This window comes from Bos taurus, chromosome 11 (genome assembly GCF_002263795.3).
Source record: "Bos taurus isolate L1 Dominette 01449 registration number 42190680 breed Hereford chromosome 11, ARS-UCD2.0, whole genome shotgun sequence".
Taxonomy (NCBI): domain Eukaryota; kingdom Metazoa; phylum Chordata; class Mammalia; order Artiodactyla; family Bovidae; genus Bos; species Bos taurus.
In genome coordinates, this window is record NC_037338.1 from 4,176,670 (window position 1) to 4,187,156 (window position 10,487).

The following is a 10,487-nucleotide window of genomic DNA, read 5'->3' on the forward strand; positions in this document are numbered from 1 at the left end:
ATATGATTCTTATCTTGAAATTCAATTCTTATATTGAAAATGCTGTTGGCATTTTATTGTTTTTCCTTCCAATTTTCCTTTTATATAAAGACACTAGGGTTAGCCTGCAGACTCAGATGTCTCCTGCCTCGTTGAGATTAAGCCAAATACACAATTTTGTGTCTTCATTTTTTCAGCTACATCATAACGTAAGTATCTTCCCATGTGGTCACCAAGTGTTCATAAATTTACTTTTTAATAACTGACTGCTCTCCATTAGATAGATATGTCATCCTTTATCTTACTATCTCTCTATTGCATGTTTTCCAGTTTGAAAGCATAATACAAAATTATCTGACAAATGCCTTGTCCATAATCTGTCTGTGTGTCCATAATTTGTCTGCATTTATATCTTTAGGAGAGATCCAGAGAGGAGTTCCTGGGTCTGTGGCTGTGAATGGGTCGAAGGCACTACTGAGTCACAGGGTGTGAAGGCTTCTTAGGCTGTAGGGTCTGAATGACACAACTGAACAGTACTTCCATTCATCCCTGGGCAGCAGCTTCTCCTGTTCTTCAGAGCAATAGCTCTTACCGCTCTCATGCACCACCCATCACGCTCTTCCAAACATATGGCTCTGCTTCTTTATTCCATAGAAAATTAAAGTTACCAGGCATAGAAGTAAGTCTGCTAAGAAGCTGACCTCAACATAGGGAGATTTTCCTGGATGATCTGGGTGGGCCCAGTATCATCACAAGGGTACTAAAAGGAAGGAGGGAGGCAGTGAAGACCAGAGACATGGAGCCTGAGATGGTCTCAGCTCAATAGCGCTGACCTTGAAGGTGGAGGGAGGGGCCACAAGCCATGAAAGGTGGACTCTAGAAGCTCAAGGAAAAGGCAAGGAAGTGGATTCTCCCCTCATGGATTCAGAAGGAATAGAATCCTTCAGACCCCTTTAATTTTTAGCTTAATGAGACAAACAGCAGATTTCAGACCTGTAAGGCCCTCCAGACCTGTAAAGTCATTGAACTGTGTTGTTTAAACCTCTAAGTTTGTGGTAATCTGTTACTACAACAATAGGATACTAATACCCAATTTTTTTAGAATCCCCTTGTCTTTTTGCTGGAAAGTCTGTTTCTCCATGCCTACTCACTGGCACAGCCTAGAGAAGAGGTCCCATTAGACTTTCATTGACTGAATCCTAGTTGCATAAGCTTAATATTTTTAAAATTTTAAAATTGGGATCTAGTGTCCCGACCAGGGATTGAACCTGAGCACCTTGCACTGGGAGTGTGGAGTCTTAACACTGGCCCACCAGGGAAGTTCCAAGCTTAATATTTTAAATGGAGGTTATCATTCAAACTAGGATTCAGACTCTTAACTAAGGCTCTTCCATGCACTTTTGTGGGGGGGCGGCAAATGTGGAACACTGACAATCTGAAATTTTGAAGCCTTGGGCAGTCATTTGAATACCATCAGCAATTTATTGGAGAAGGAAACAGCAACCCACTCCAGTATTCTTGCCTGAGAAACCCTATGGACAGAGGAGCCTTGTGGGCTACAGTCCATGGGGTCACAGAGTCAGACACGACTGAGCAACTAAGCATACACAGACAGCAATTTATAGACCTTTCAGTAATGTCCACAACAGTATCTTCTGATAACTCAAAAATGCTTTCCATTTTATTTCACCCCAATGTGATAAGATTTATTTTAAAATTATTCCCCCCCTTTTTTTAAAGTGTGTTCTCCTGTAACAGCTTCTAAAAATCATAGTTTTGTTGGTTTTTTATCAGTAGTTATGTTATTTTCCATGAAATTCTGCACTTTCATACTTAACCCTTACTCTAACCCCAAAAGAATTTCTTATCCAAAGATATCAGCTTTCTGGACTGGGGATGAATCTGGAAGATTATTTTGGAACCCCTCATGGTGCTGATGCTGTGTTTATATAGAATGATATTTTCCATAAGAAAAATGAGAACTTTAATTACTCTTAGAAAGAAAAATTCTAAACCACTACTTTTCTTTTGGTTTTATCCTAGAGAAATAAAATAAGCATGTATCTGATTTATGTGCTGGCCCACATAGCTCCTTTTGCAAATGTGGCTTTCAACCAGCTAATCTTTTAAAAGTCTTTACACTGACTAATTTAGAAGCAAGGAGAACAAATGTGGGAGTATAAATGCAAGGCACTGAATAAGAGCGCTCGTTCCTGCCAATGAACACACTGCTGTGTTTCTGAGTACCCAATGCAGTTCACGACTTTCATTTAGATGAAGCTTCCCTGGGGCTGGTCTTGCCTCCCCAGCACGATGTGCTACGTGACTGGAATTCCAGTTTGGAAGATGAGATCTGTCCAGGATCTCAGTGATCAGACTCTTCAACCTCATGTTGTAGGGGACGAGAACAGCCCAAGGTTACATGCCGATGGCTGGGCTTTGCTAAAGGCAGGTGTGTTAACAGCACCTGCTTACCTCTGCTGATTCTGTAGCCTCCTGAATCTCTGGAAATCACCAGCAAAACTTGACAGAGAGCTCATCTTCTTGGTAGGACAAATGAGAGACACTCCTGTTCATTTAATAGGAGCTTACTCTTTGACAGCAGCATCTTATTCATTTGACAGATTGTAAATATAAATAAAATATAAATAAATATGTAGAGGAGGTTTTTTACATATTTTTAAAAATTTATAACTGGAGGATAATTGCTTTAAATGTTGTGTTGGTTTCTGCCATACCACAACTCCAATCAGCCTTAAGTACACATATATCTCCTCCCTTCTGAACCTCCCTCCCACCCCTTGAGGGTGTTACAGAGAACCGAGCTGAGCTCCCTGTGTTATACAGCAGCATCCCACTGGCTCTCTGTTTCACATGTGGTAGTGTAGATATGCCAGTGCTCCCCTCTCAGGTCCTCCCGCCCTCCCACTCCCCTGCTGTGTCCACAAGTCTGTCCTGTCTGTCTGCGTCTCTATTCCTGTCCTGCAGATAGGTTCATCAGTACCATTCTTCTAGATTGCACATATATGCATTCATATACAGTATTTGCTTTTCTCTTTCTGACTTACATCACTCTGTACAACAGGCTCTAGGTTCATCCACCATAGAGGTTTTTTGTTTGTTTTTTAATTACAGACAGATTTTCTAACTGTCACTGTTTGGGCAGCTCCTTATTTTTGCTTGAGTTAGAACAAAAACATGTTCATAAGGCAACCCTCTTCTAACTGCCAGAGCAGCTCTTCTGTGGCTCTGTCAGTGAAATGATGACATTCAGGTGAAAGAATGAAGGGAGTGTTTCTATAGCAAATGGTAACACTAAAAATAGTGTCTGGAATGAAAATAGGATGAGGACTAATTTCTTCGTTGTTTCCATGGAAAAAGAGGAAAGTGGGAATGATGTATGGGCTTGCAAGGCCTTAGTGGATCTGATGACTTTCTTCAAAGAATGGTAGGGCCTCTTTCTGACATGATAACTCTCCAGGCAGCTGCTCATCATTTCACTGCCAGCTCTATGATCTCCTGCTATTCTGCATGTCTTGAATCTGATTTATTTCATATATATTTCAAAGTTCTATTGATTGTATTTTACTTGTTTTTTGTTTTTTTTAGGCTGCACCGTGCAGCATGTGGGACCTTAGTTCCCTGAGCAGGGATTGAACCTGTGCCCCCTGCATTGGGAGCAGAGTTTTAACCACTGGACCGCCAGGAAAGTCCTATTGACTGTATTTTTTTATCTAGGTGCCTATGGTTTGATCCATGTTGCTTCTATGCCTGCTTCAGTCATGTCTGACTCTTTTCAACCTCATGGACTGTAGCCCACAAGGCTCCTCTATCCATGGGATTCTCCAGGCAAGAATACTGGAGTGGGTTGCCATTACCTATTCCAGGGGACCTTCCTGACCCAGGGATGGAAACTGCATCTCTTGTGTCTCCTGCATTGGCAGGCGGGTTCTTCACCACTACAGCCTCCTGGGAAGCCCCATACAAAGCGGTACAAGGGGTGCGTTCTCCCGTGGCTTGTCTTCCCTTGTGACCTGGGAGCAGACTTCACTAAACTAACACATTTCTGCTCACTCATCACAAACAGACTATGACGGAGAGAAAACTCGCAAAGAAGGTCAGTCATGAGCCCCCATGAACCTCTCAGAAGATGCTCTGCTGAGCCATGATATGCACAAGAAACACATCCAGGAGTCCATGTTCCAAAGACATTTCAAAGCTGTGAAGTTTATGTCAACCCAGGTGACTTCATAGCTCAGTTTTTTAAAGTTAATTCTGAATTTCTACAAAACTACAGAAGTCAAGACAGTGTGGTGCTGGCAATGGACAGGCATATACATTGAGGGAACAGAACTGACAGTACAGAAATAAACACTCATGGTTAATTTATTTTTGACAACAATGCTAAGATGATTCAATGAGAAAAGAATAGTCTTTTCAACACATGTTGCTGAACAACTGGGTATTCATATGCCAAAGAATGGATTTAGATTCTTCCTCATATCATACACAAAAATTACCTCGCATGAATCATAGACATAATGTAAGACTAAAACTGTAAAACTCTTAGCAGAAAAGACACAGTTAAATCTTGGTGACCTTAATTTACGAACTGATCTCTTATATATGACACCAGAAGTCACAAGTGATAAAAGAGAAGTTGGAATTCATCACAAATTATAAACTTCCATGTTTCAAAGTACACCATCAACAAAGTAAAAAGTGATAAATATTACTTTTAAGTAAATTTGACTTAAAAGTAAATATGTAAAAAATATTTAAAACTATGTTTTACTCTTTGTACCATATTGTACAGAAACAACTGTAGCAGATATGTTTTAATAGAACTATATGAATGCATATAAAGCAGGCTTATTTAGTTCCTGGATACAAAACATTACATAAATATTGCATAAAATGATCTTGAGGAAGTATTGGCCACTAAGCAGCAGGGCCACTGAATTTTGCTTCCAAAACTACCTCTTCATCTCAGAATTTCATAACATACCATGCTGCTGCTGCTAAGTCACTTCAGTCGTGTCCGACTCTGTGCGACCCCACAGACGGCAGCCCACTAGGCTCCTCTGTCCCTGGGATTCTCCAGGCAAGAATATTGGAGTGGGTTGCCATTTCCTTCTCCAGTGCATGAAAGTGAAAAGTGAAAGTGAAGTCGCTCAGTCGTGCCTGACTCTTAGCGACCTCATGGACTGGAGCCTACCAGGCTCCTCCATCCATGGGATTTTCCAGGCAAGAGTACTGGAGTGGGTGCCATTGCCTTCTCCGTAACATATCATAGACATCACCAGAACCTCTGTTCAGTAAACTGACATTAGAATCCCAATAAATTAATTTAGAAAAATAGAAAAGCAACCAAAATATTTGCAAATTATATATTTGATAAAAGATTTACATGCAGAATATTAAAAGAACTCATAACTCGCTACCTTAAAAAATAACCCCATTAAAAGTGGGCACAAGATTTAAACAGTCATTTCTTTATATGAATGGCTAATAAATATATTAAAAGATGTTCAACATGATTATTCACTGGGGAAATGCAAATCAAAGCCACTACACATGCACAAGAATGGGTATGATAGGGACTTCCCTGTTGGTGCAGTGGTTAAGAACCTGGCTGGCGGGCACATGGTTTCAACACTAGTCCAGGAAGATCCCACCTGCCACGCAACTAAGCCCGTACAACAGGGCCCATCAACGCAACTACTGAAGCCCAAGCTCTGGAGCTCGCAAGATACAACTACTGAAGCCCACGTGCCTAGAGTCTGTGCTCTGCAACAAGAGAAGCCACCACAATGAGCAGCCCACACAACTCAGCCAGAGAGAAGCCCCTTGCTTGCTGCAACTAGGGAAAGTCCACCCACAGCAACGAAGACCCAGCAACGAACACCCAAAACTAAACAATTTTTAAAATAAAAAGAATGGATATAATAAAAAAAATACCTCTAGATCTTTGGTAATTAAGAAATAAATAATCCATGGGTCAAAGTGGAATCACAGTAGAAGTTAGAAATTATTTTTAACCAGTCATTAATGAAAATATGACATTGAAACATATAAGATTCACCTTAGTGGAAAAGTATTACTTGTCCAAAACACTTACGTTAGAAAAGAAGAAAGACTGAAAACCTGATTTCAGCATCCCTCCTCAAAAATCTAGGCAGAATATTAGCAAATGATACTGAAAATGGAAAATAGAAAAAAAGAGAAATTAATGAAATAGAAAACAAAAAACACAGTAGAAAGGATTTACAAAGCTAAAACTTGATTCTTTGAAAAGATTAATAAAACTGATATATTCCTGGTGACACTGAAAAAAAATGACAGAAGGCAAAAATAGTCAATATTAGGAATTTAAAAGGGGATATGTAGATCCTGTTATATTTTAAAGAGATAATTACAGGATTTTATGAACAATAGTGGGCTTCCCAGGTGGAGCAGTAGTAAAGAATCCACCTGCCAATGTAGGAGACACAAGAGATGTGGATTTGATCCCTGGGTGGGGAAGATCCCCTGGAGGAGGAATTGGCAACCCATTCCAGTGTTCCAGCCTGGAAAATCCCACGGGAGAGAAGCCTGCCAAGCTACAGTCCATGGGGTCGCAAAATCAGACATGACTGAGCAACTGAGCACACAAATGCACACATGAACAAGTTTATGTCTAAAAATGTGTCTAAATTAAATGGTCAAATTCCTGTTAAAGGAATTCAAATACCTAACACCAACTTAAGAAGAATGATATCTGAAGAGTCCTATTACTATTAAAGATGAATTTGTAATTGAAAACCTTCTCACAATGGAAACTACAGGCTCAGATGGCTTCACCAATGTAATTCTACTGAACGGTTAAGGAAGAAATCACTTCACTCTGATCTCTTCCTGAAAGTTCCTAATTTATTCTTTGAGTCTGGCTTAATCTTAAAACCAAAATCTGACAAGGCCATTATAAGGATGAAATTTTACACAACTCAACTTCATTCAGTTTTATCAAATTAAATATTAACAAATCAAATCTAGCTGTATATAAAAAGGTTCCATGTGAAAACCAAGTTGACTACACATTTAAATTTAACTTCTGAAACTCAACATAATAAAGGAGAAAGTGATATGATAATCAAAATATTTTTACAGATGCAGAAAAACATTTGATAGATTTCAACATCCATTCAAGGATTAAATCTCTTAAATTAGGAACTGCAGTTAACTTTGTTAATCTGATAAACAGTATCTTTGAAGAATAGAAAAGGACATTAACCCACAGAAAGTATCATGCTTAATGGTGAAATGCTGAAAAATTTTCCTTTGTGATTATAAAGACAAAGATATCCATTATCATCACTTCTATTCAGCTTCATATAGGTGGTCTGAGCTAATGTACTCGATCAGGAAAAATTAAATGTATAAGAATTGTGACAGAATAAAATTTTTTTCCACAGATGATATGATTGAATATATATGAAGTTCTAAAGAATTTACCACTAAATTATCAGAATGAGTAAGTGACTTTTTTAGCAAGGTTGCTAAACATAGTACAAGGTCAAAATGCAAAATCCAAATGAATTTTGTATGTCAGCAAGAATTTAAAAATTAAACATTTAAAATGACACATACTCATGTATAAAAGCATCAAAAAATTCAAATTCTTAGTGAAAAATACTTAAAAATTAGTGTATCAACCTCTTAACACAGAAAACTATGAAATATTACCAAGAAAATAAATAAATAGAAGAACATATGTTCATGGACTAGAAGACTCAGTATTAGAAAGATGTCTATTCTCCCAAATGCATCCATAATTTGATGTAGTAGGTTAAAAATCATATTTTATATGGAATGTCACGAAATTATTTTAAATTATACGGAAATGTTAAAGTAAAAGTCAAGATACTTTTGAAGAAGAACAATAATATGACAGGACCTGCTCTAGTGGGTAGCAGGGCTTTTTTTGTAAAGATACAATAATAATAAAGATGAGATGTTTGCCAGGTAGAAAAACAGACCCTTGGAATCGTATAGAGAGCCCAAAACAGAGACACACATGTTGAGGCGCTTAAGAGGACGAGGTGGTAATGGAAGACAGTCTTTTCAACACACAGTGCTGAGCTAATTGGACATCTATATGAAGTTTTAAAAAATCTCAATACTTACACCTCAATTCTACATAAAAATCAATTCCAGATATCTAAAACTAACAAGAAAATAATGTTTATAGATGAAAATATTAAACACCAGTATAACCTTAAGGTAGGCAAAATTTTCTTAAATAGGCCAGAAAAAAATGCATATCTATAGAGGAAATTATTGATAAGTTGGACATTATTAAAATTTTTTAAAGTTTATTAAAAGACACCATTGCTGCTAAGTCACTTCAGTCGTGTCCGACTCTGTGCGACCCCATAGACGGCAGCCCACTAGGCTCCTCTGTCCCTGGGAATCTCCAGGCAAGAATACTGGAGTGGGTTGCCATTTCCTTCTCCAATGCATGAAAGTGAAAAGTGAAAATGAAGTCTCTCAGTCGTCCCGACTCTTAGCGACACCAAGGACTGCAGCCTACCAGGCTCCTCCGTCCATGGGATTTTCCAGGCAAGAGTACTGGAGTGGGGTGCCATTGCCTTCTCCATTAAGTGAGTGAAAAACCAAGCCTTAGTGGAAGGTTATTTGCAACACATATATGGGCTTGTTTCCAGAATATACATAGAACTGTAAATTAATAAGATAGAAAACCCAACAGAAAAATAAGTAAAAGACTGATTAGGAACTTCACAACTACCTAAGCCAGTTGGGTATAAGCATCTGAAAAGGGGTTCAACCACATTAAGTCACTAGGGAATTGTGAATCACAGCCACAGTGAGATACCATTTTATACCCACTGCCGTTGCTGCTAAGTTGCTTCAGTCTTGTCTGACTCCTTTGTGACTCCATGTACTGTAACCCACCAGGCTCCTCTGTCCATTGGATTCTCCAGGCAAGAATACTGGAGTGGGTTGCCATGCCCTCCTCCAGGGGATCTTCCTGACCCAGGGATCGAACCTGAGTCTTATGTCTCCTGCATTGGCAGGCGTGTTTTTTACCACTAGCGCCACCTGGGGAGCCCTTTACACCCACCACCATGACAAAAAATAAAAAGATGGATACTACCAAGCCTGTGGAGCACTGTGAATTCCCTTGGTCTGTTGGTGGGTGTGTAAATTAGTGCAATTATCTTGAATAAGTTTGGCATTATTTACTAAGATGAACATACTCATACTCTTTAACCCAGTAATTCCACTTCTAAATGTATCATATGTGCACCAAAAGACAGGTACATACCTGTTCACATAGCAGCATTCTTCTTTATTCTCTATCCCTTCCCCTCAGGCAACTGTAAGTTCACTTTCTAAGTCTATGAATCTGTTTCTGTCTTGTAAATAACTTCATTTGCATAATTTCTTTCTAGATTCTGCATATAAGGGATGTCATACGGTATTTCTCCTTCTCTGTCTAACTTACTTCACTCAGTATGACACTCTCTGTGACTATTCATCTTGCTGCAAAAGGCATTATTTCATTCTTTTTAATGGCTGAGTAATATTCCATTGTATATATGTGCCATATCTAAGATTTTGGATGTGGACTATTGTTAAAGCCTTTTATTGAATTTGTTACAATATTGCTTCTGCTTTATGTTTTGGTTTTTTGGCCTTAAGGTATGTGGGATCTTAGTTCCCTGACCAGCGATCGAACCATACCCCCTGCATTGGAAGGCGAAGTATGAACCATTGGACCACCAGGTTAGTCCCCAGCATCATTCTTAAGAGCCCCAATCAGGAAGCAATCCATATATCTCTACCAGAGAATGCATAAATAAATTGTGTTATATTTGTACAATGGAATAATACACAACAAAGAAAATGAAAAATGGAAACTATTACTATGTTTAACAACTTAAGTAAATTTCAGAAACAAAATACTGAGTGAAGAAAAGGAAATAATACATACATTGCTGCTGCTGCTAAGTCGCTTCAGTCGTGTCCGACTCTGTGCGACCTCATAGATGGTAGCCCACCAGGTCCCTTGTCCCTGGGATTCTCCAGGCAAGAACACTGGAGTGGGTTGCCATTTCCTTCTTCAATGCATGAAAATGAAAAGTGAAAGTGAAGTCGCTCAGTCGTGTCCGACTCGTTCAGACTCCATGGACTGCAGCCTCCCAGGCTCCCCCGTCCATGGGATTTTCCAGGCAAGAGTACTGGAGTGGGGTGCCATTGCCTTACACTAGGATTCCATTTATACAAGTCTCCAAATATGCTATACTAAACCAGGAGTCTTAGACATCAGGAACCCGGGTATTTGGTGAGAAAGGAAGAGCAACTGGGATAGGGCGTCATAGAAACTGCCAAGATGCTGATGCACCCTGGATCTTGACCCAGCCAGGCAGTGACTCTATGGGTATTTTTTCATTGTTCTTTTCTATACGGTTATATTTTATAGCCAAAAATGCACTCTATGAAGT